Source organism: Ischnura elegans, chromosome 8 (assembly GCF_921293095.1).
Source record: "Ischnura elegans chromosome 8, ioIscEleg1.1, whole genome shotgun sequence".
NCBI lineage: Eukaryota > Metazoa > Arthropoda > Insecta > Odonata > Coenagrionidae > Ischnura > Ischnura elegans.
In genome coordinates, this window is record NC_060253.1 from 27,817,476 (window position 1) to 27,840,383 (window position 22,908).

Sequence of the window (22,908 nt, forward strand, 5' to 3'; positions counted from 1 at the left end):
AGGAAATCCATAGTAACATATGAAGTAAAAATGCTTTGCACTTTTCCACATAAATATTTATTTCAAAAGAATTCAACATGTTTCACTCTACTGCATCAGCATCTGGCGAACACTTTTTGACTGCTTAAAATAAATATTTATGTGGAAAAGTGGGAAGTATTACTTCATTTCTAATTAAAAAATCAATTGCAAGGAAAAGTGGTAAATCCAACCAGATAATTTTCTACAGCACGGTATATTGTAATTGTAACCATCAATGATAATTATAGACGGAGATATCGATGGCTAAGTACTAACATCACGAAACTCAAAAATAGCAACTTATCAGGAGAACAAAAAAACGATTAATTTTTTTTACTTGTACACGGATATGAATAACCAAAAGTTCATAAAACTGAAAAAGAAGCATTCATTTGCAAGCAAAGAGTTGTTTCTTGCTTGTATTTTATTTTTTAATGTTATTAGACTTTTTCTAAATGCTATTACGCTATGATACCTATCTCAAACCGGCCGAATTTGAGATACGTGTTGTTAGAACTTAGCCATCGATATCGTAATGTCCACAATTTATTAGCCGAGTACAAGTGTTTCAATTGTTATACAATCATCCTCAGGTACTAAAGAAACTGTCAGTTTCTCCTAAGAAAGTTGACTGTGACCATCAATCTAGTTGGAATATATTTTACAGCACTGTGTAGTAAAATAAAACCAGGATCCCAGTCATTCTCACCAGAAAATTTTCCCACGTGGGGTATAGGGGATAGAGGCGAGTAGAATTAGAAGGGTGGACTCCAGGAGTGAAAGAAGGAAGACCAAGATTTTGGTGGACGAGACAAGGAGGGTGTGGATGAGATGGAAGCGGTGTGAAAACAGTGTGAAGCAGGGAAGGAAGAGAATAACCATTGTGTTCGTGAGGGGGCGTTCCCTTCCCATTCATTCCTCCTCGGAGAGTTCGTGAGAGATCTAGGGGGAGGTTTTCCACGCTTTTAAGTGTTCCTTCCGAAGGGAGGGACACCACCACCGCGATGAGGTAAGCAGAATCGGAGACACCCCTGGCGAGGGCGTGAATTTATTCCGGAACCTCTTTCCACACGGATTAGTCAGCTCTAGGGAGGACCTGAGTGGCGCCTGGACGGACGGACGACCATGAATGACTTCGTTGTAGCCCGGACCTATCCCTAAATATCCCCAGAAAGATCCAGCCCACCCATGAATAAGAATTTAAGAAAGAATAGTTTTTCCCTGCCTCCTAGCCCTGATTTTGGGCTAGGAGGCAGGGAATAAATATAATAAATAAATAAAAATATAATAGAAGATAATGTGTCCGGCGTGATACGGTGGTAATCTGTGATATTCAGCTTAGTAAAACCACTTGTCTGTTTCCACAAACTTTTATTTAAACCGACCATGGTTTCGGCAACTCGGCAACCTTGGTAATGGCACGAGTTGCCGAAACCATGGTCGGTTTAAATAAAAGTGTGTGGAAAGTGACAAGTGGTTTTACTATATTGAACAAAAAATATAATATGTAATGCAAGGACGCAGATAGGAATTCAGACTAGGGGTTTTATGCTCAACTAATACAAGGTGGTCTAGTGGATATGGAATACCCGCCAGGGTAAGCGGGTGGTGCGGGGGCCCTCCCCAGAAAATTGTTAAGTTATACGGCTTTCTGAGGGATATTTTATTAATCTTTACACTACTCTATAAGTAATATTAATCCAATTAAGTAAAGTAGATGAAAATTAAAAATTTATCTGGGCTCTGGGAGGGGGGTTATCCCCCAAAACCCCCCTCGCTGCGCCACTGACGTGGTGCATAGATTACGGCTAGACTTCGTGACATTGCTTCATTCAATGAAGTTTGGTCCAAAGCTACCAGTGCTTATTTTTTAAACCTCACACTGTGAGATATCTTACAGACTATTCAGCGATTGAGTTATTAACACAAAAAATGAAAGTCTTTGTAAATTTTTCATGGTTAACTTCACTCGACTGGTTTCATCGCCACGTTGAGTACTTTCACTCAAGTTAAAGACTGAGATATTTTCACCAGATAGATAAAGAGATGAAGTTTTAAATTATTTTCATCGTTTTCCCTAAACCCTTAGAATTTTTCAAAAATCATGATACACCTGGAAAATCACCCATTCTTACTCAGAATTTGAGCAGAGGCATTTTCATTGACAAATGTATAGTTATTTGAAAATTAAATGTGATAACAACAAATAGTGATTTTGAATTTTGATCGCATACAATCCTCTTCTGATTACTGTATTTATGTACATAATACGGAATAAATATACTCTTAAACAACATCTGTTGGGTAATACTAATAATTTAACAATATAATACTCTTTGCTGCGTACAATGCATGATTGAATAACAGCCACCCCTTACCACCAGATGAGTAAATTGGCAAAAAATAAAATGCAGTGCATAGTTTACGACTAGACTTCCTAAAGTTGCTCCATGTCGTGATGAAAAACAGTGTAATTTTTTCATACGTAACTTCACTTGAACAGTAAACGAATTCTAAAGATGTGAAGACGAGCTCATTGTGACTTCGCTTTCTTCTAATCGCGCGCGATTTCAGCGCGCTATTTACTAACCTTAAGCGAAAGCCATCAGTTTGCCGTCAGCAAAGGATAGCCATTGTTCACTTGGAAGCGCGATTTCAAATGAATGATCCAAAAGACGTCTACAAAGACAGCAGAATGCACCGAGGGCTTCTGTGATCACGCGTGCGAGACCCGCGGACCCACGGCACCATTAATCATTCCTCCTCACCGCATTCAAGTCACCTTGCGTGGCTAAAAGCCAAGTTCAGCACTTAATGCATTGTGAGCACTTAAAGCGGCGAACCTGCTCTCCTTTTCAGAGCTATAATTAGCTGTGATTTATGATAAGGCCATGAATATGCAACCAAACTGGGGATTAGAAGTTTTAATTTCAACGCGACACATGTTCTGAGGCATTCATAAATGAACCCACCAGGACTCCACGCAAACTCGCTCCTACTCTTTGAATGAAGCCGTTCCAAAGCCAAGGAAGGAACAGTAGGTATTGCCTCTGAGCAATAGGATGGGAAGCTCTCAGCATTCGAACACGAAATCGGAGCTTGTGCAGAGATTTCGGTTGACGGAAGAAAATTTGAAGTATGTTCCCTAAACGTTAAGGAAAAAAAAATCCCGGAAAATACCTTTCCGATTCCGCCATTCTCTTATGATTTTTAAATTAAAAAAAGCGATAGTTTCTGCCCAATTTTCATGAGTTGGTGATTTCACGAGAGTTCATTGAATCGTTCAGGAGAAACTGCTAATTGAAGGAATCGCTCACACGAGTGTATTACAAAATGAACACGAGAAAAACGAAATGCAGGGCGACGCGCAAGACCGAGTAGTGGAAAAGCGGTGATCCCCTCAAAAGGAGTCGGTGACGTCATCAACTTCAGTGCGGAAGGGGTAAGGACGGAGGTTTTTCGACGCGAATAGCTCGAGATTTGGCAACGGCCAGAGAAATGGATAAAAACGCATCTCTCTATTTAAAAAACTCGAAAAAATGATGTATTGCTGAACGAGAGCTTTGTTAAAGACGCCCTCCGCACATAAACACTTATATCGCATTCTTAGAGACCCGTGCTGCCCTCTACTGGAGATATCTTCATTTTTCTATCAGAATAATAGAGAATGTACTTTAGAAAGGTCAACTTGTCCTTGTCTAACTCATAATTTCCAAAACGTTTTCATTCTCCAGTTGCTACCCCACTCCACTTAGTACAACATCAAAGGCAAGTCGAAAACCAATGGATTCACCACGGAGGGATGACTTTGGGGGATGCACGTGGAAGGGGCGGAATAAAAGAGACGCTCGCGCGGAAACAGGAGAACAGCGGAAGCGAAGGTAAGGGGGAAGGGGGTGTTTAGGGAACTCGAGCCATCGGAAGGGAAAACAGGTGGCGAACGATATCGATAGATGAATTCGGTCGCCTGTTTCTCTGATGAAGCACAAAACTTGAAGCGTCTGAATAAGCAGGAGTTATTGGGTGGCCGAATGCCGAAGAAGATTCCTATCCATGGGAGGACAAGATTGCTACCCGAGAGACTTAAATATCTACATTAAGGTGGTCATTATTTTTCGATTTTACGAATTTCTTTCGGGAAACCCCCTCATTTTATGCCAATTGGTGTAAAAAAATACTTTGTAAAAATATTATTGCAATTAAATGAAGGGAGGACGTGCCGCATCGCACTCAAAGTTGAGAAATTTTGGCATTTTTGAATATTTTTATTATTATTATTATTATTATTATCAAATTGTTACAAGTAGGCCATTGGCCTGGTGGCAACATGTACATATGATGAAAAAACAATAGAAAACATTATAAGAAGCCCATGGTCCCTACTTCTTCAACCGCTTTTTAAAACTATCTAAATTTTTCGGGAAGGGCTCAAATAGTTATGCTGGTAGGTCGTTCCAGTCCCTTATGGTCCTATTCAAGAAGGAGAACTGCTTTGAATTTATCATTTGTGATTGCCACTTTATCTTGAACTGGTGATCATTTTTTCCAACAAAGTTGGGTTTTCAAATTCTTTCCATGCTTTTTCCCCACTCATTATTCTAAACATGCCACATAGCCTGCTTCTTTTCCTCCTCTCTTGTAAACTCTCCCACCCTAGAACCCTGAGAATTTCTGAAACACTTTCCGTTTTCTTATGCTTTCCCAACACATACCTAGCAGCTTTTCTCTGCACCTTCTCCAATTTCTTCACCTCCTTTCCTTTAAAATGTGTGTCTTAGACAAGAGATGCGTACTCTAATGTTGGTCGTACTAGGGTTGTATAAGCTATTTCTTTGGTAGCCCTGGTGCTTTCTCTGAGGTTTCTCATCACCCAGTGGAATACTTGAGAAGATTTTTTGATTGTGCGCTCGACGTTTAAACCCCATCCTAAATTCTTTGGGATATGAATGGCGGTGAGAATGCGCTGGTGTTTTCAACTGATATTATATGGTAAACAACGATACATTGGACATTTTAAATGCTGCACCTAAAATATTTTCCAATTTTGACCCGTGGATCCCGAGATAAGACCCCAAGAGTGAGCGCGTGTCACCCCAGGCAGACATTTTGGGTGGCACGCGGGTTGCATACTTTCAACATTTGTTGATCATTCTCACTCATCGTAAAACCATAAAATTCTTTAGATGAACTTTAAACTTCGTCAATATAACCTTGAATGCTATATTTATCACTATTTATTGCCAAAACGGGCTAGTATTCGGGCTTAAAGATTTATTCTTCATAGGTTTTGAAATATTTAAAACGGAGGAATATTAGTACTCTACACCCGAAAAACATCACCAACAGCTACAATTACCCACGGGAGCTTCAACTATAAAAAACTATCTACATATTCGCCAGTCATTTCAATCGAGATAGGAAGGAGGTTAGTTTTTCTCAAGCTGTTGTATTTTTCGAATGTACCTGCCAGTTACAGCATTCCCAAAATTGCCAGCTGATGTCGATATAAACGCAAGCTGGCACCTTCAAACACTCAATTCTTTTCAATTCAATGTCGCTGGTGCGCCGCCCTGCCAATCTAAATTCTATCCATACAGCCCGCTAAAATTCCCCATTAAACTTACTAGCCTCTTTTTCCTACCTTACTGGATAGTGTTAGCTATTTCCTTAATAGTTAGCTATTTGCATAAAAAGCACCTTTCGCGAGGACAGCGTAGGAGAAACCTACCGATATATCGGCCGGTTAGCCAATTAGCCAGTAAAATCTCAGCATAATGACATTAAGTTGTTACCCTAGCCGACGTCAAGTCTAAATAATATTTATGCTAACGATTCAATTGTTGCTGGCTTAATTTTGTGGAATATCGTCGTATTTATGTGGGTAATTATTATTTTATTATGATTTCATCATAAAACAATTAATAAGATGGGTTGAATAAACTTTGTTTGGAAAATTACTGACAAATTATTTCTCCCATTAACAACACTTCTGTTATTTTAAGCAAAGTATTCCTCGAGAATATTTATTATTCTATTACCGCTCATTCATTCACCTTTATTCGAAGCGTAAGGATCACCAAAATCATTGTGCATCAACGCCAAAGAACAAAATACTATCAGATGCCTCTGATCTCAGGCCTTAGGTAGACAAATATGAAATACAACAATTAAAAGAGGGAATATTGAAAACGTAATATTTTCATAGTGCGATATATAACCTATCGTGAACGATATGTACATCAATGCTCTAATTGAAAAACATTGCGCTAAGTTTTAAGAATACGGAAAATGAAACTCAACTTCCGAATATCATATTCATGCTAGATTATAAATAGTTTAAAATACACTAAACGTTCGGTTACTGATTTTTAAATTACAGTAAAATTAAACGTTAGACAACTTATCAATAATGCATGAACGGGGTAGATCACCTGGCTACTACTAACGTGATACATAATCTATTAAAATATAAAAATATGCACAACATTGATTGAATTTTAATATGAGGCACAAGAATATATATGGAGGAGTATTCATAATTCGGCAGAAAGCACAAGAGGTTGATTCGACAGATATTTTTAATCAAAAGGAATTCCCATTCCCTATGCTTCTCCAAACCAAAGGAAAATGTGAGAAGAGAATCCCTTTGATGTTCCGTGAGAAGCTAGCGCTAGAACCTTATAAAACGACGAAAATAACTCCAAATCCACCGTCTCATATCTGCATCATAAAAGGCGAGGCGCATAGAATCGGAAAAATGGCACAGGCGAGCGAGGAAGAGCTGAGAGAGAAAAATTAATTTAAAACATGCGCCTTTACCACACAAGTGCGCTTCCGACGAAATTAAAACTTAACGAACACCGGAAGTTGCGTTATGAAATCCATTTCAGAGCGAAGTCATGGCGACGCACAGTGGGCTGATATCGAAAAAAATGTGGAGAAAATTAGAAAATAAATATTTTCTGGTGAAGTAACTGAAACTTCCCAATAAAAAAATTCAAAAAAAGTCTACAATCAACGAACGGGATGACTATTTCAGTGTATATTCGTCGTTTTCCAACTGCAGTCGTAAAAAAATGACAAAAAGTTCTATGGTTTAGCACCTGAATTTAAAAAAACAACTCATGAATGGTCTGCAATCCACGAACGAGATGGCAATTATAATAAAAACTCGTCGTTGTGCAATCGCAGGTGTACAAGTATGACAAAACGTTTTATGGGACGGTGGTTTTCAGTTTTATTGGAAAATCTTACAGAATAATTATCTACAGACAGGGTTAAATGTGATATAAGAATATCTAGGGATATATTTGTACCGGTAGAAAGCATCAGAAGTTGATTCGGCAGGAATTTATATGGAACAAAAAAATTAATATTTAAACATTTACATGGAATAAAAATTGTGTAATCTAATAGCATGGGCCGAGTAAGGTTTCCGAGTTGTCCTTCGCGTCGATTCATATTCGTGACGACAGTTTCGCGGGTGTTACAGGCTTTTTCAGGTTTGAAGTGTCGGATGCAAGTTTTTTCTCGTGTTATATAGGCATAGGTTTTGGTCAGGTGCGTCCTGATTGGTCGGTCTGTGTCTCTTCCAAGCTTTGGTGAGGAAATAGATGTCCTCCCTTTTAAAAGTGGATATTTTGGCTATTTCGACAGGCTCTCGTTTGAGTCGGGGATAGTAATGCTACTTTCCAGCGTTGAGTCTAGTATTTTCGACGTCCACATTGTGCGCTAAGCCTTCCTACAGGTGCTCTACGAAGTGTTAATAGCGTGATATAACGTGGTAATAGCATGATACTATGTGCTAGTAGCGTGATACTTGGTTTATTTACTACTAATCTCCCCGTACAGAGCACATATTGGCCTTTTAAAGCGGAGTTTCCAAGATTAACAATGCACAACACAAGTGAAGTGAAGTGCGCTCAGTGCGCAACACAAATAAAGATGCACAGTCTGTGAAGTGCACCGACATTAAGCTGCGAGAAACTCAAAAGAAGCAGGCGTCGAATCGAAAAACGGAAATACAAGGGTCTTTTTATTTTTTCAATGTACATAAAAAATGACATGGACACAGATATTGTAAAACGAGCCTAATAAAATTTATATGTTGCAATCCGAACCATTGTAATATTCTAGTGGGTAGACTATCATCTTAAAATAACTCAAAATTAATAAACTTATTTTATTATTTCCAACTGCCCCGTGGACAGCACTTATTGGCCTTTTACAACAGCATTTCTCACATTAATAAAGCATTACCTAAAAACACATGCCCTATGGTAGTGTATCACGCACCAAAGCGAGATTCGAGCCCACGACCTTTGGTTTGGTAGGAGTGGACTCTACCCCACCGTCAGCGAGGATGGCGATCTTTATCTTTATTTTAACCTAGTTTCAAATTCTTTGAACAGGGTGTCAGTACCCTTACGCGACGCACCGCCTGTGACCATATTCCTCACTCATAATTTCGGGACATCGCTAACCCATTTCGTGGGCGACCGTACTTCCCGAAAAAATTTGTTTGCTCTGCTGATTAAAAAGTTGGCCTGATCCTTGAGTCCTCTCTCATCAAACTGTGAGGAAAGGGGGAGAAATCAAAGAGGCTGAAAGGGTAGGTACGGTGCCAAGGGATATGGGTTTGGAATGAAGAAATTCAAGGGTGTCATCCGGAGAGAGAAAAAAATATATAAAGGGTTTGGACGGAGTGAGTCGGGTGAATTTATAATGTTGGGATGGCGGACAAAGGGAAACGATGGGCTGACGGGTTTAGGGTTCGGAGGACAGGGTGTAAAAAAACACGCGAGGAAGCGGGTGTCCCATAGAGAAGAAATGCCTTTCAATAGAATGGGATGGGACCTAGTGGCATAAATTTGTCCTCTGGAAGGCTTAGAATTTGTTCTGACGCACACAGGCATGTAATATGGAAACGCAATGGGATATGACTCACTGGGTACACGCCATACAAATTAAATCGATTGAAAAAAAGATGTGATGTCACCCCAGAGATTTCTACGCCTTAGTTTATACCAGGAGATATATCCATATTTACTAATATGCGATTCCTTATGTAATTATAAATATAGTACATACGTATGCTATCCCTATGACTTCACCGTCAGTGTTTTAGCAAAGATAAGATGAAACAAGAAGGATGTTGTAAAGCAATAAAGCTTTTTTGGCCGTTAATAACTAAATTCGAGAATAAAAGATATTTAAAGTAGGGTTAGACCGTAAGGATTGATCTAAAAATATGGTTAAATTGATAATTATTCACTGCAAATGGACTAATATTTTGATTGCAGTTTAACATGAAAATAAACACAAAAAAGAGTTCAGGTTTCATCACGTTATATTCCATTTAAGTGAGGAGGATATCAAGGAGATGTATCCTGAAGGACAGATTATTATTCTTTTTACTCCTTTTTCCAATACATCACAATGGAAAAATCAGTGTTCCTCCAACCCCTTGTCTCCGAAACATATATTTATCAGTCGTGACCACACCCACTCACGAGTCTCAGACAAATATAAGAATGAAGAGGTTCACTCCAAAAGGATTACGAGACAAGAGCTTCAGACAGGCATAGTGTAAGATAGAAAAAGTTTCTTTTTCATTTCGTCGAGCCATCCCCTGATCCCTATGGAAAGCATGGATGGCGGAGGAAGTTAGTCTTACAATTAGTCTTTCCGGCTATCAGGCGGCCCCAAGAAGACCATATTGAGATGGTCCTAGTCCGTCAGTGAGAGCTTTATTTAAAATTTGCAAACAAAATAATCTAACAGGTAATTTATTTTCTGTTGGTTGATAAACCATGACTGTAAATAACGACAATCTCGTATAGAGGTAGCGAAGTCATCCGATGTCTCTCGAAAAAATCCAAGCATCACAGTTAGCATTCCATTTAAGATTTCATACTTAAATTAAAAGCCAAATCCATTTCATCCTGTACATCACGCATGAAAGGGTTTTAGTCTGTCAAAGGATTCAATAACGCTGCGGAATTCTCTCACGCCTCAGCGATGAAATTCCTTTAAAACATGCAAAATATGTGTTCCCAAAATTTCTTAGCTTAAAGTAAATTTTTGCTCAAGAGTGTAAGAACAAGGTTGGCTTTTAAGCCCATTGACGATAGGATACTTCACTTAGACCCCGAATAAAAACTCATAAATAGAAAGTGGTAAAAGGAATGGACAGATAAGTTACAGTGAACAAAATCTTCTTCATTCTGCCATTAACTCTCGAGTTTAAAATATAAAAATACAAATATTAGCGCCCACTTTTCTGAGTTCTGATTTATATAACCGCTCGTGGTGAACGCTCATGGTGGTAAGGAATCGATCTCTAGCGTGGAAACAACAATGAACCATGCGAGGCCGACGAGTAGCGCTGAAGCGGTGACCCTACGCCACGAGCACGTGACGTCACCAACTTTTCTGCGAAAGGGTTGAAGCCTTATGATTTTTCGTCGCAGATCATTTGAGGGGTATTCGATGGATCACAAAATGGATATATACGGGCCTTCTTACTTTTCAACATCTATCATAGACAATTACCGGGGTCAGTAGGAAGAAAACGCGTATTTCAGCATATAGTGGTGTTTAAGTTCAGTTACACACGGTTATATATTCTTCATTTATTATCCTTCTATGTGTCATTTAACTTTGATGGTTTGACCATTAACAATGTCATATTTCCGATATCTATTAATCGACTTCGCTTTTATAGACAAAAATATTCCAATTCTATGAGATGCGCGAGAAAACTCATGCCAATAGTGTCCTTATAAGGTAAAAATATCCTCGAAAAAAGGTGTCCTTCAATGGGAGTGTCTGCATGAAAATAGGTTCCATCCTTATCCAATCCATTCAGCCGGTCAATTGAAAATTCCCTCTCAGTCTGAGGTGTCCACTAGGGGATGTTTTACCGTTCAAGGAACCATGGTTTATTTTGGGGTAACCAACAACCAATTTGAGAATTCCATGACCCAAAACTAAAGCTTGGATCAAACGTTACACCCATAGACGTTTCGCCAGCTTAAATGACATGGAATATTAACTCCAAAGGCGCCGCTTAGGAGGTCTCGCTTCCAAGGCACGCCTTTTTGAGAAGGGACTCAATTTTCAAAGGCGTCCTGTGGACAGGACAGCTGCTCCTGGGTGCGACCCTGGATTGAGACTAATTCCCTTTCTGTTGAAGATGGCGGTGTCGCGCTGGAAGGCGAAGGAGGAATATTGTCTCAACGGAAATGGGTCCATTATTCACTCCACCCACGCTCGGCTCGCTCGCAGGGCTCGGCTTCGCTTGGGGTGCTTTTGAAATGCCCCCTACCGGGAGGAAAATGAATCTCACACAGACTTGCAAAGCACTCAACGAGTATGAGAAAATGCCGTACGGAGGTAGACAAAAATGTGTCGTAGAGATAGAAGATATGAAGATTATATGAAAAATATGCAGTGTAACAAATGACCATCCTCCTTGGTGGCGGTATAAGTAGACATTGGCGGTTCATTTCGTCTTGATGATGGGAGGATGAGATGGGTTATTTTGTCCCACATGCCACGATAAAAATCATATTAAACAGCTCAATTGCAATCAAATCTTTCTGAAAATTTATAATACTTACTCCCATATACTAATATATTTACCCATATAGCCCATAGCCGAGCCCCCTTTATAGAAAGAAAATTTCGTCATTCTTCATGGAAATATTTCAAATTAGATGTCACACCCAAAAAGACGTTATGGGTCATTTTTACCCATAAATGATCTTCAAATGTACCCTCTCATTGAGGTCATGTATCTTATCCTGCACACCAGTGATATTTATTTACGGATCAAATAGCAATTTAGAAAACAGATCAAAATTTATAGCCTTCATATTCCATTTAAATGTTATAATTTGCCATGTAGTAATACTCTGCTTTGCGCGTTGCTTCAATGTCAAGAATTATCACATTTCTTGGCTTCAACTAAAAATTTTATTTGCTCCAGATGTTATATCAAGTTATTTTCCCTCTATGAAGGGCTCCTTAACTCCTAATGACTCATAAATAATAGTAATAACTATTTCCCAATTACAGAGGTAGATAATAAACATTTTCCAATTTCAGGGGTTTAAAATAACTAGTTTAAAATTTCAGGGGTTGGCAAACTTGGTGCTTCGCTCTCGAGCACTCTAACAAATGAGATTAAAAAAAAATTCAATCATGAAAAACTACTGAAATCCGTTTCTAATGTTAAATTTTAGTTCAAACAACGCATAATTATACGAGAAAAATTAAGGCGTTGTCAGTTTTTCCGATTGTCTCTTTGCTATTCAGTTGTTTCCATTCAAACTCGTGTTCACAATTCCTGCTCCCAGCGTAATACTGCTATCAGGAATGCTCCGAAAAAAGAAATAGATAATAACGCTAGAGAGTATACCCGAGTGTTCAAAGATACCAATTCCACCGCTCGGAAAATTTTTTATCACCACACGCCCATGCACGTTAAGAAGCAATAAAACTAGTAAACTGTCGAGGGCGAACGTTCGTATCTTTCAAGTCCGAAGAAATAGTGAATAGGATGGGGTGGAGGAAAGAGTTATGGAGGCAGGACCCTAAACAAATCCACAAGGGAGGAGTCGAAAATAGAAGTGGATAGAGGTGCAGTAGGGGGATGTGTTTTTAAATAAAAATGCACCCTATGGGGAAGTGGCGCCGGCCCGCCCGTTGCTAGGCAATGCCTTAATAGTAAAGAGGTCGACGACCCTGATAGACGAATGGAATCGTTCCGTTTTCCGACGTAAACTAGAGCCGTGTTGACGAACACATTTAAAATTCTGAGCATTTCCAGCCAAGGGGAGTGTTACATTCTCCTACTTTTCACGTTGTATATCAATGAAGGCATGGAAACAAGAAAACCAAGTATAATCACAATGTATGGATTTGGTCGACAGTTGGAAAAATATATATATTTTTAAAACAAATGTGTGCAGTATGAAAACGTTTTAAAGATAAAAAAAACTAGAGGAAACCGAAAATTTGTTAAATCTTCCTGGAGATCCAGTTCACGATCAATTTTTTGGTGCCGGAAAATGTGATAATAAATTTCTTTACGGAATTAAAAATAAATTTCAACTTCAGGCTTTGATAAATGAATATTCTAGCAACTTATTCTGAAGATATTACATTGAATGTATCCGAATAATAATAAATAGCGCATATTCACTTAAATAAAAATAGCAAATCGAGTAGCGAAAATACATATAAAATGCGATGAAAACCAAGAAGAAACCTTCCTACTTGATGAGAAGGTTATCAGAAAAGGACTCCGCAAAGAGGGTTGGTGGAAAAAGTTCTACCATATAAAATAGATACAGGGAACTCATAGCATATTATAAATATAAGTAATTAACGTAATATAAATTACAAAACCTTATGTGGCGAGTTTAAGTAACATTTTGGATCGCTCGTTGTTCAATCTGAAATTAACTTAATGAATTCGGATGCTGAAAAGCAAAAAAAAAAATGTTTTTTTCAAAATGTATGCACTCAATTTGTAGCTAAGCATCAATAGATCTATATATGCAGATGGAATGCTAAAAATGAAAATTTGTGATTTACAATTGAAAACATCATTTGCGCATATTATAAGAAATCTAACAATCATTTACGAATAACTTATGGAGCGTTTACGATATAAAATAAATTCACAATTTGAATCAATCAAAATAATAATAAATATATCATTTTTACATAAATATTAATTTCAATGCTAGGAATTCCTATAACTGCCATAATTAATTTTGTTAAGGTCTTATGTTGAACAAACAAGTAGTCACCAAAGCTTTAATGAAAAGTAAATAATGTAAGCCAAGCTTTTTAGTCTCCGAGTTTCTATCGTTTGCAAAGGAAATACTTTTTTTACATGAACGGTATTTTCATTGCTAGCCGATGGCGGTTTTTACAATGACACGCATTCCTCGGTAGTCAAGACGTCAGGAAAGAAAGGAAGAGGCTCGACAGTAAGAACTGCTCCGGTCCTAATCAAATCGCATTCCATTCCTCCAGAACGAATTTCACTCGTGGTATTGCAAAGGTCTTCGGATATTACAAAAGTAAGGGAAGGGAAACGATGATATTCCGAGATTTATGTATCCCAATCCCTACAAAAGAAGGGTAGGGACGAATTTAAAGTCAAAAACGGTCGCGTACGCTCGTAACTCAAAGTTCCCCGGTTCATTAACTCTTCGTCTCTCACGAAATTACGGAGGTGCGAAGGAAGGAAAGAACGAAATGTACTTTTGTTTCCGGGGAAGTGAGGCGTTTTCCATTTTCGAAATTGGGCGACATTCATTACCGCTCCACTAAAAACGACGTTTTTTTCGGAGGGTTCCCAAGAGGTAACGGGCATGATTAAAAAAAACTCCAGCTCATAAATATTTCTTCGTGGTTCATTTGGACCGACACGTAATGAAATATTCACTAAAGTGCGGTATGGTCACTAGCACACTAAAAGCACGCACACACTTTTAGTATCGAAGTTGGCGTGCACAAAAAAGAACTTCTATTGTCCTGAAATAATGCTTGATCTCAAATTTAATTTGTGTATCTCTCCCTCCATCTTCCCAGTCTTTGTCGCGTTAGTTGTCAGAGGTTGACGACAGTTTCGTCAGGATTCCAGCAGTAGCCTTCAATTCGAAGTTCCTTTATTGGCATTTTGTCAGCTTTTTTTGGCATATAGCATAGTTTTTTTTAGCATAACACAGGCTTCGTTTATGCAAGGTGGAGAAAAATAGTGTCACGAAATTTTAACCCTAGAAAGCTGATTCAAGTAGGAACCAAAATTACAGATGATATTTAGTTAGAAAACGCATCATTTTTAAACTACAAAACTTTAAGTTAAGCGCTCCGATTGGCCGCGAGTTCACCCTGTTGCCGGATGCTCTAGACCAGGGGTCTCCAATTTACTAGGCCACGAGGGCCACATTCCAAGTTCCGAATCGCCCCGCGCGCCGGATAGCAAATTTGCCGATGACTGAAGTATTCGATACCAACGTCTATTGAAGAATCCGGTGGCGTATTTCTTATTTACGAACAGTTGAAGGCGACTTTGACGTGCAGTACAGCGCTGCAATGCTCCTACCGGCGTCTCACAGAGTTAAACGAGCGAGAATCGCGCGCTACTTGAAACGAGAGCGCGGGCCGTATTTTGGAGACTTCTGCTCTAGACGACTCATGACTTCGAATACTTTAGACTTTATGCTAAACTTAAACTTTAGATGCACGTTCAATACATTTCACGTGACATTGATACAAAAGGGACAAAACTAGCAATTATCACGACGGATAGAGAAACAATAAAAATAAGGATATAGTTATTTTTCAAGCTCTATTATAACGATAGGCGCATTGCGCTTCTAATGAAATTGGCAGTAATAATAGATTAGCGAACGAGCCCGGAACTAAGGGAAATTAAGGGAAAACATGCTGAAAGGGAGTGAGGAGAGGTATAAATACAATCTCCCTGTCCCCCTTTAATGCACCCTGACTCAGGGTTTTTGCTCCAGGGGGAGCGAGGGTTCCCCTGCGACCCTTACTCTGAAAGCCGAAATGAATTTATGATGCAATTAAGCCTTGTGTATCAATATGAATATAACTGAAAACAAACACGGAGAATAATGAAGTTAAGTATTTCATAAAACTTGAGGCCTCGTGAGAGGAAAAAAAATCAGATTTTTTTTATTAAAAACAGAGAGCAAAATTGAAATGTGAGCATCCTGTTTGCATTTTTAATGTGACGCTCGGGAGTGTTACAGAAAAGTGATATTATTAGTGTAATGGGTGGTGACCCAGGAACTTGTCCGCCCAAGAATTAATCAAGTTATATAGTTCACAGAAATGTAAACGCGTTTCATGCATCAGCATGACAATTGTACCAAGAAAAATAATACCATCGAATTCCGGAGTCAAGAATTCGATCAATAAATAAAAACTTCGAGGCGATTTTCCACAAATACTTTAATTTCACGAACGGTTTCAATAAATTTCGTACTATCTTTGGGCCGAGATCATCTGAAGATCAGGCCACCTAATACAAACAAAATGTATTGAATATGTATAGATATTTCAAAATGTATCGAAAAATGCACGCCGCGAGACTTATTATTTGTGCATGTTTATACTTTGAAGTTATAAATATGCATTTGCAATTTTAGGATGCTAAACCTGAAAAAAGTCTCTACATACAAGAAATCGAAGCCCAAAGCATAACAGATACATGGGTCACACTAAAAACTAATTGAAGAATGAAAAAAAAAGAATTTTTTCATGAATAGAAAAAAGGAAAAAATACTATAAAATATGTAAAGAAATATGTTTTCAATTTTGTATTCAGGTTACTGCCATATAACATCAAGAACACACTACACTTATAAGGCAAATAGTTGCGCACAATATTCATTGTTTTGTTACTTTATTGGCTGGAAGTGGTGAACTTGGTTCACCCGGACGCCTGAAACACGCCTGAGACGCTTCAAATCATGTAAGATCTGCGCAATAACACAGGCCAACAAAGAAAAAACTTTTTTACTGAAAATACCTTATACTTATGTTTTTAAAGTTGCTAAATCCAAATACGATGGTTTTAAAGTTGTATCACCCACCATTTGCTCACATTTTACAGTTAAATTTATGTAATCAAGCAATATTTTTAGAATTTAACAGCTTTTTTACAGTTATAATAAAAGTGAAAAAGAAGGTCTAATGAACGCAGATAATGAGTATTATTGTTGGTACTTCACCGAGAAGATCAGCAAGCGATTCATCGCAGAAAATGCTACACAAGAAGCATCAAGGAAAAAAGGGAAAGAAAATGTAGACCAATTCCAGTTGATAAGTGAACCCTGTATTATCACGCTGCAGTAAATACAAACAATTTTATGATGTAACACAGTGTTTCATTGATTTCCCTGTATACCGTATAAGGGTATTAGATTAAATATTAAATACATATTGCTTGGAAACTATGGGTGATACAAAAACACTAAGGCCAGGTTTGGATTCGGCACATCAAAATCTATAAAGATCAGCTATTAAAATAAAAAAATTTTTCAAACAAAATTTTTTTGTTGGCCTGTGTAATTAATGTAGCCCAAGGATTTAACGGAACAACTTGGCCGCATATTCTAAACGGGAGGGTTTGCCCATATGGCGACCTCACGGCGGCGGATCCTTGCACGCCCGCCTGCCGACGAAAAGTTCAAGGCTCCCTTCCGGTTCTATTTGGGGAAGTCACATTTCGATGTCCTGGTTGTGGGGGCGGGTAGTGAGTGAGGAGGGGGGTATGGGGGTGGAATTAGAGAACCCGGGCGGCACCCAAGCCACAGGGAGTGGGGGGTGGTACCTATATGAAGCCAACACCCTCGCCGAGACGGGGGAACGAACATTCTAAAGTGCATCCACGGGTCGGACGGCCTTTTTTAGTCGTCCGCGCGACCGAGCGAAGCAGATCCAATCGTAGGGCGCTATCGAAAATGCCAACAAACGATTCAATTCAATTTCGAATACATCGGATGACTTAGTATCAAACAACGATCTCAACAGCATGATTCAAGTATACCTGGACAAGCCACGGTAATAACTTTACGGAGTCACCCACAGAGAGGGTATAAAGTTTCGAAAAGGTACCTAAAGATAACGCCGCGGCGTCGTAACCAGTTGTACCTGAAAATGAATTGGTGAAATATAACAAAGTTTTTCCTTTCATTAACGATTGTGTAAAATAGTGTTTAATGAAATAAATACTTGCAATTTTCCACGATTGTAAAAGTTATTACGGACTAAGTTTTTATTTTACTTCATCATTTTCCACGCGTAGACTATCCCCATTTATGCTACTCCTTGAAGATGACGCGGTGACACTGAAATTTTGGTCGTAATAAATTTTATAATCGTGGATAATAGCAAGTATTTGTTCCAATATGGAAAAATCCAACTCCATCACGCTTGATTCTTCGAATTTTATGTACAATGTAGAACTGCATAAAGATCATCATTAACTGGGAGGCCACCCGGCGTTTTTCAGGAAGGGTAGTCCCCAGAGAAGTGGGAAACTTGGAATTCATTGTTACATGGCAGAATTTTTAGGTGAAGGAAGAAAGCAGGTATGATGATGGTAAACATATAAAAGAGCAAACTGGAAAAAAAGCGATTGCCGTATACCGGGCATGGGATCAGCTTATACCCCGCGCCTCATCATAGATCATTATTTGAGTATTTAAGTGCGCAGATCAAAAACGTCGTGTGAACGTACATCCCATCAATGAGGTTTGCCCCAATAGGATCAATAGTGAAGTTAAGAATTCTTTGAGGTATGCTTTCCCTCTAAGCATGTCAAGAGTTGTGACTACCTGGCAGAATGCCTAATAGCCTAATTGTATGACGTAAAGTAACAAACGGTAAAGAGAAAACGACGCAGAGGAAACTTCGGAAGCAACCAAATGCAGCACTACGGGGTTCAGGAGAATTAGCTGCACCTATGTACTAACTTTGGTCGCAATACGTGCAGCCGTGTTGAAACGCATAGCGGAGAGACAAACGGATATCCTCTTTTACATATACGAGTACATATATTGGCGCTTGAATTCTTCAAGCGGGTGTGTAAAGGGTATAGTGCGTATAGTTGTTCATAAGTAGCCTACTCCAGGGGCGCAGCTAGGAATTAAGGCTAGGGGGAGTTTAAGGCGCAACTAATACTGGGGGTTTAGGGGTATTGCATACCTGTCAGGGTAAGCGGGAGGTGCGGAGGCCTTCCGCCGTAAAAAATTAAGATAAATGGTTCAAAATGGTGATTTTTACGGCCTCCTGAGGGATATTTTATTAATCCTCACACTATTCTATTAGCTATATCAATCCAATTAAGTAAAATAGATTTAACTTTAAAAATTCTGTGAGCTCTAGGGGGGTTTTATCCCCCAAAACCTCCCCTCGCTGCGCCACTGGCCTAGTCTTATGTCCGTAAGTGGTTAAAATATTCGAAAATACCACCATATTTTCTTCGATAGGGTAAGAAACTAAAATTTCACCGTGATAAACTCTTTAAATCTTCAACGGCATTACATTTAAAGGATATACCATTGTAGGAATTTGTTAAGATCAGCATCGAGACAACTGTACTTAAGTATTCAAAAAGTTAAAAAAAGCAACCATATTGTGGTTATTTTCAACGTTTGGGGTCTATATGCGTATGGAAATGCGAAATTTGCCAATGAATAACGGAGAGTCGATAGATGTGGAAAGAACTACCACCTACAACACATACTACCGTTGTGAAGCATAAATAATGCTAATATGTACAATATCTTGAAATTTACTTGGTCGAATAGAAATAGTTATAGAAATATTCCAATTAGCACAATAGCCATCATAATGAAACGGAATTTCACAGACACTGATTCGTGTAATGTAAAATCTGCGACCCTGTTAACTTAGAAGTATAATAACTGTATAAATATTATGATAATTAATCATTCTTTTCGTAATCTTCCGAAAACTTTTTTTCAGTGCAGAATTAAACGTCCGTCGCAGAGCGTAAAGGGATAATGGAGTCAGATGGTGGAGAGGGGGCAGGGTTCACAGAGGGTGAGAGCGGACAGGGTATGTTAATAAGAATCCACCGTCGCATCTCGTTCTGGAAGCGGAGAGGTCAGTCGTGGCTGGACGTGTGAGGGTGGGAGGGGGTGGGGACGACGGTCAAAGGGATGGATGGACCCGAGGGGGTCGCTAACCCCTGGATGAACGCTTTGCGAGTTCATAAATTTCCATCGCCCCCGCCGCTGTTAAACTCAAAGGGAGAGAGAGGGCAGAGACCGGGGAGCATGCCGGGATGCAAACGAGAGAGAGAGAGAGAGATGTCTTCTTTTTGCCAAGACACCATTAACTCTCCATAAAGTCCGTTGCATGCCCTTAAAGTCCATATTTGTTGAAGTGTACTTAAAAAAATTAAAGTTTCTGAAAATATAACTACTGAATATGAAGAATAATTGGCACTACAATTGCCGATGATTTTTGTCATACCGACCTGAACATTAATTGAAATAAACTAGCATTACATGAAGATTGTATTGCATTATAATGACTCATATAGCACCGATTATTCTAATCGTATTTTCCTAAAATGTAGTATTTGAGTAGAATGCGCGAACTTGCTATTTTAATCTAGCAAATTCGCATATCACTCACAAATTGTTTAAGGAAGATACAATAAGAACCAGTGGAGGGGGGGAGAGGGGATAGATTCCCCCCCAAAGCCTCAGAGGAAAAAAATTAGGTATTTAAAACTATTGTCCAGTTTTGTGACACATATTATCTACATCTGCTTAACGCTATAGATAATTTTTTTAATGGAGTAAAATCTATTTCCAGGGATGTAATTTAAAAAAATTTCCTAATTCCACCGTTGCCTGGGGGGGGGGGGGATCGCCCCTTCAAGTCCCCTTGTCCCCCCAGAGCATATTCCTAGTTACGCCAGTGATAAGAATCGTCGGTGCTATATCGATACCTCCACTGCAAAAGCGCTAAACAATTGCTCACCGATTCAAATCCGCTCATCTAGTTCAGCGCACATGCTCCGGCTACTGGTGGCTGAGCGATTTCGTATTGTTGGGCTAATAGATGAACGGATTTGATTCGGTGGGCGATTGTTGAGCGTTTGTGCAGTGGAAGTATCATTGTTTTGTGTAATTGATTGCACCATGTGCCAATGATGAGCAGTCTTGTATATACACGCATGCCGCAGGCTGTTCTCTGAAAATTCCTATCCCATAAGACAAAAATAAGATTACACAAAACAATAATATGCCCAATACTGCCATAGTTTAATAGCTAAGGAATTACGACCCCATGTTTATGGACAAAAATGCTTTAAATTGCCTCCCTCAGTGGCGTAACTATGGTGGGGGGACGAGGGGATAGATCCTCCACAAAGCAAAAAATATTAATGCCATTAGTTATCTAGTTTTTAATTAATCTAGTTTTGACATGTAATAACTGCATCTTCTTAAGGTTAAATCTTTAGTGCCTAAATGGTGTGAAATTTATTTCCAGGCGAGTCATATTTCCAAACTTTTCCAGGACCCCTCGATGCTTGGGGAGAAGGGGGAGGGTGGCCATCCAAACTCACCCCCAAAGCATATTCCCAGTTATGCCACTGGCCTCCCTTATCACTTCCTTGATTATTATTGCAGATTCGTACTGAAATACCAAGTATACACCATGCAGGCAATAGAGTGACAACACATCTAGCGGCCTGATGGAGACTCCTCTTTTGCCATTTTCGTGGATCACGTTTAGGAAGATGATAGGGGGCATCAAATAATTACGTGTGGTGATATTGGCGATCTTTGGACCCTCTCCCCCCGTCTTCTTTAGTGAGATATCGTGAGATTTGCCTCGAACCCCACCCCCTTATCTCACGTGAGATTTTTCAAAATGTGTGTAAATAAGTTAACACACTCAGCGCGGAGAACGTCAATTGACGTGCTATGCCGGTCGGACTCAGGCCTTTTTTCGCCTCCGTACGCGACTTATATCCACTTCCTAGTTTTCCGATCTTGTGTGTGGCCTTCAACAAGCTTCCCTCTTTCAAACCGTGTGCGCCGTTTGTTAATAGCAGTATTTGAACGGAAGTTATGGCGCGAAAACCTCTCTCTATTTTAAATTCTTATTTTATCGGCCGATTCTGACGACTTTCATGAAAATCGGGCAGGTATTGAATGCATTAATCTATGCTTCATTGCGTTGGATTTATTAAAAAAAATTTGTTTAGTTATTTTAATTAAGATTAGTTAAAACTAGTATTTAAGTTTGCAAACATAGCAAATTTATTATGTTTCTGGAGAAAAACAAAATTACGTGATAATTGTCAGGACCTTTTCGTGTCCACGTTCGTATCCACGTGAGATTTGGCTTGACCCCCTCAAACCCCCCCCCCCTAAACGTCTCACGTAATTAACGGATGCCCCATAATGGCAGAACAATTGAATGTCGCCGCGCGCACTCACTCACCCAGTCGACAACGCCCTCGTCCTCATCGGCAGCTTCGTCCTCCTCGGACTCCTCCACCGCCGACTCCTCCACCTCCTCCTCACCCTCCACCTCCGCTTCCTCCACTTCCACTTCCCGCTCCGCCCTCTTGGACGCAGCGTACAGCGCCTCCTCGCCCTCACGGCAGAGTTCCACCCTCCGCCACCAGGGCACGCCACCGCCACCACCACCACCTCCTCCCAAACGAGGCATCTTCAACAAGTTAGTTTTTTTCTACGCACGGCACACTTCAATTATCCTCACTCAATTGAGAGAAAACACAAGGGGAACGATATTTATTAAGCTGGCGAAAAGGTATTGCGAGAATTCACCTCACTTTTTTTCACGGACACTGGGGGAGTTTTTCTTTATTTTTGCTGAGAACGTTATCCGGACCAAGCAGAAAGCAGTGAGATTCTCCAAAAAGGTCGGCTTAGGGAAGAAAAAAAATTAGTTTCTTCACCACAGTTTCGTGTTTATTCGGGAAATATAGAAAAAGAGATATCCTCACGGTTTCACTGGCATTGAGGGTTTTTTTTTTCAAGACCACACGAAAAACTGTGCGATTCTCCCATGAAGTTAAATTAGCGAAGAAAAAATTTAATTCCTTCACCACAGCTCCCTGTTTATTCTGGAGACGTATTTAGAGAAATATCCTCACGGTTTCACAGGCACTGAGGATTTGTTTTTCTTCCGGTCCACACGACAAAACGGTCGAAGAACTTTTTTTTTCTTCCGAATCACACGAAAAACAGTTTGGGTCTCCCAAAAGTATTGGTGACGGTAGAGAAAAACTTAATTTGTTCTCCACGGTTCTTTCCC

The 22,908-nt window shown here is 39.4% G+C and overlaps 1 protein-coding gene across 2 annotated transcripts in view; it reads right to left on the minus strand.

Annotated features, from left to right (window-relative positions):
- The window catches only part of LOC124164524 (amyloid beta A4 precursor protein-binding family B member 1-interacting protein), a 227,572-nt gene extending 205,414 nt beyond the window's left edge, over nucleotides 1-22,158 (minus strand). For both annotated transcript variants that reach the window (XM_046541875.1, XM_046541874.1), the window contains exon 1: nucleotides 22,069-22,158. The gene's annotated coding sequence lies outside the window, so the exon portion shown is untranslated. The remainder of the gene's footprint in view (nucleotides 1-22,068) is intronic.
- Between the last annotated feature and the right edge of the window lie 750 nt (nucleotides 22,159-22,908).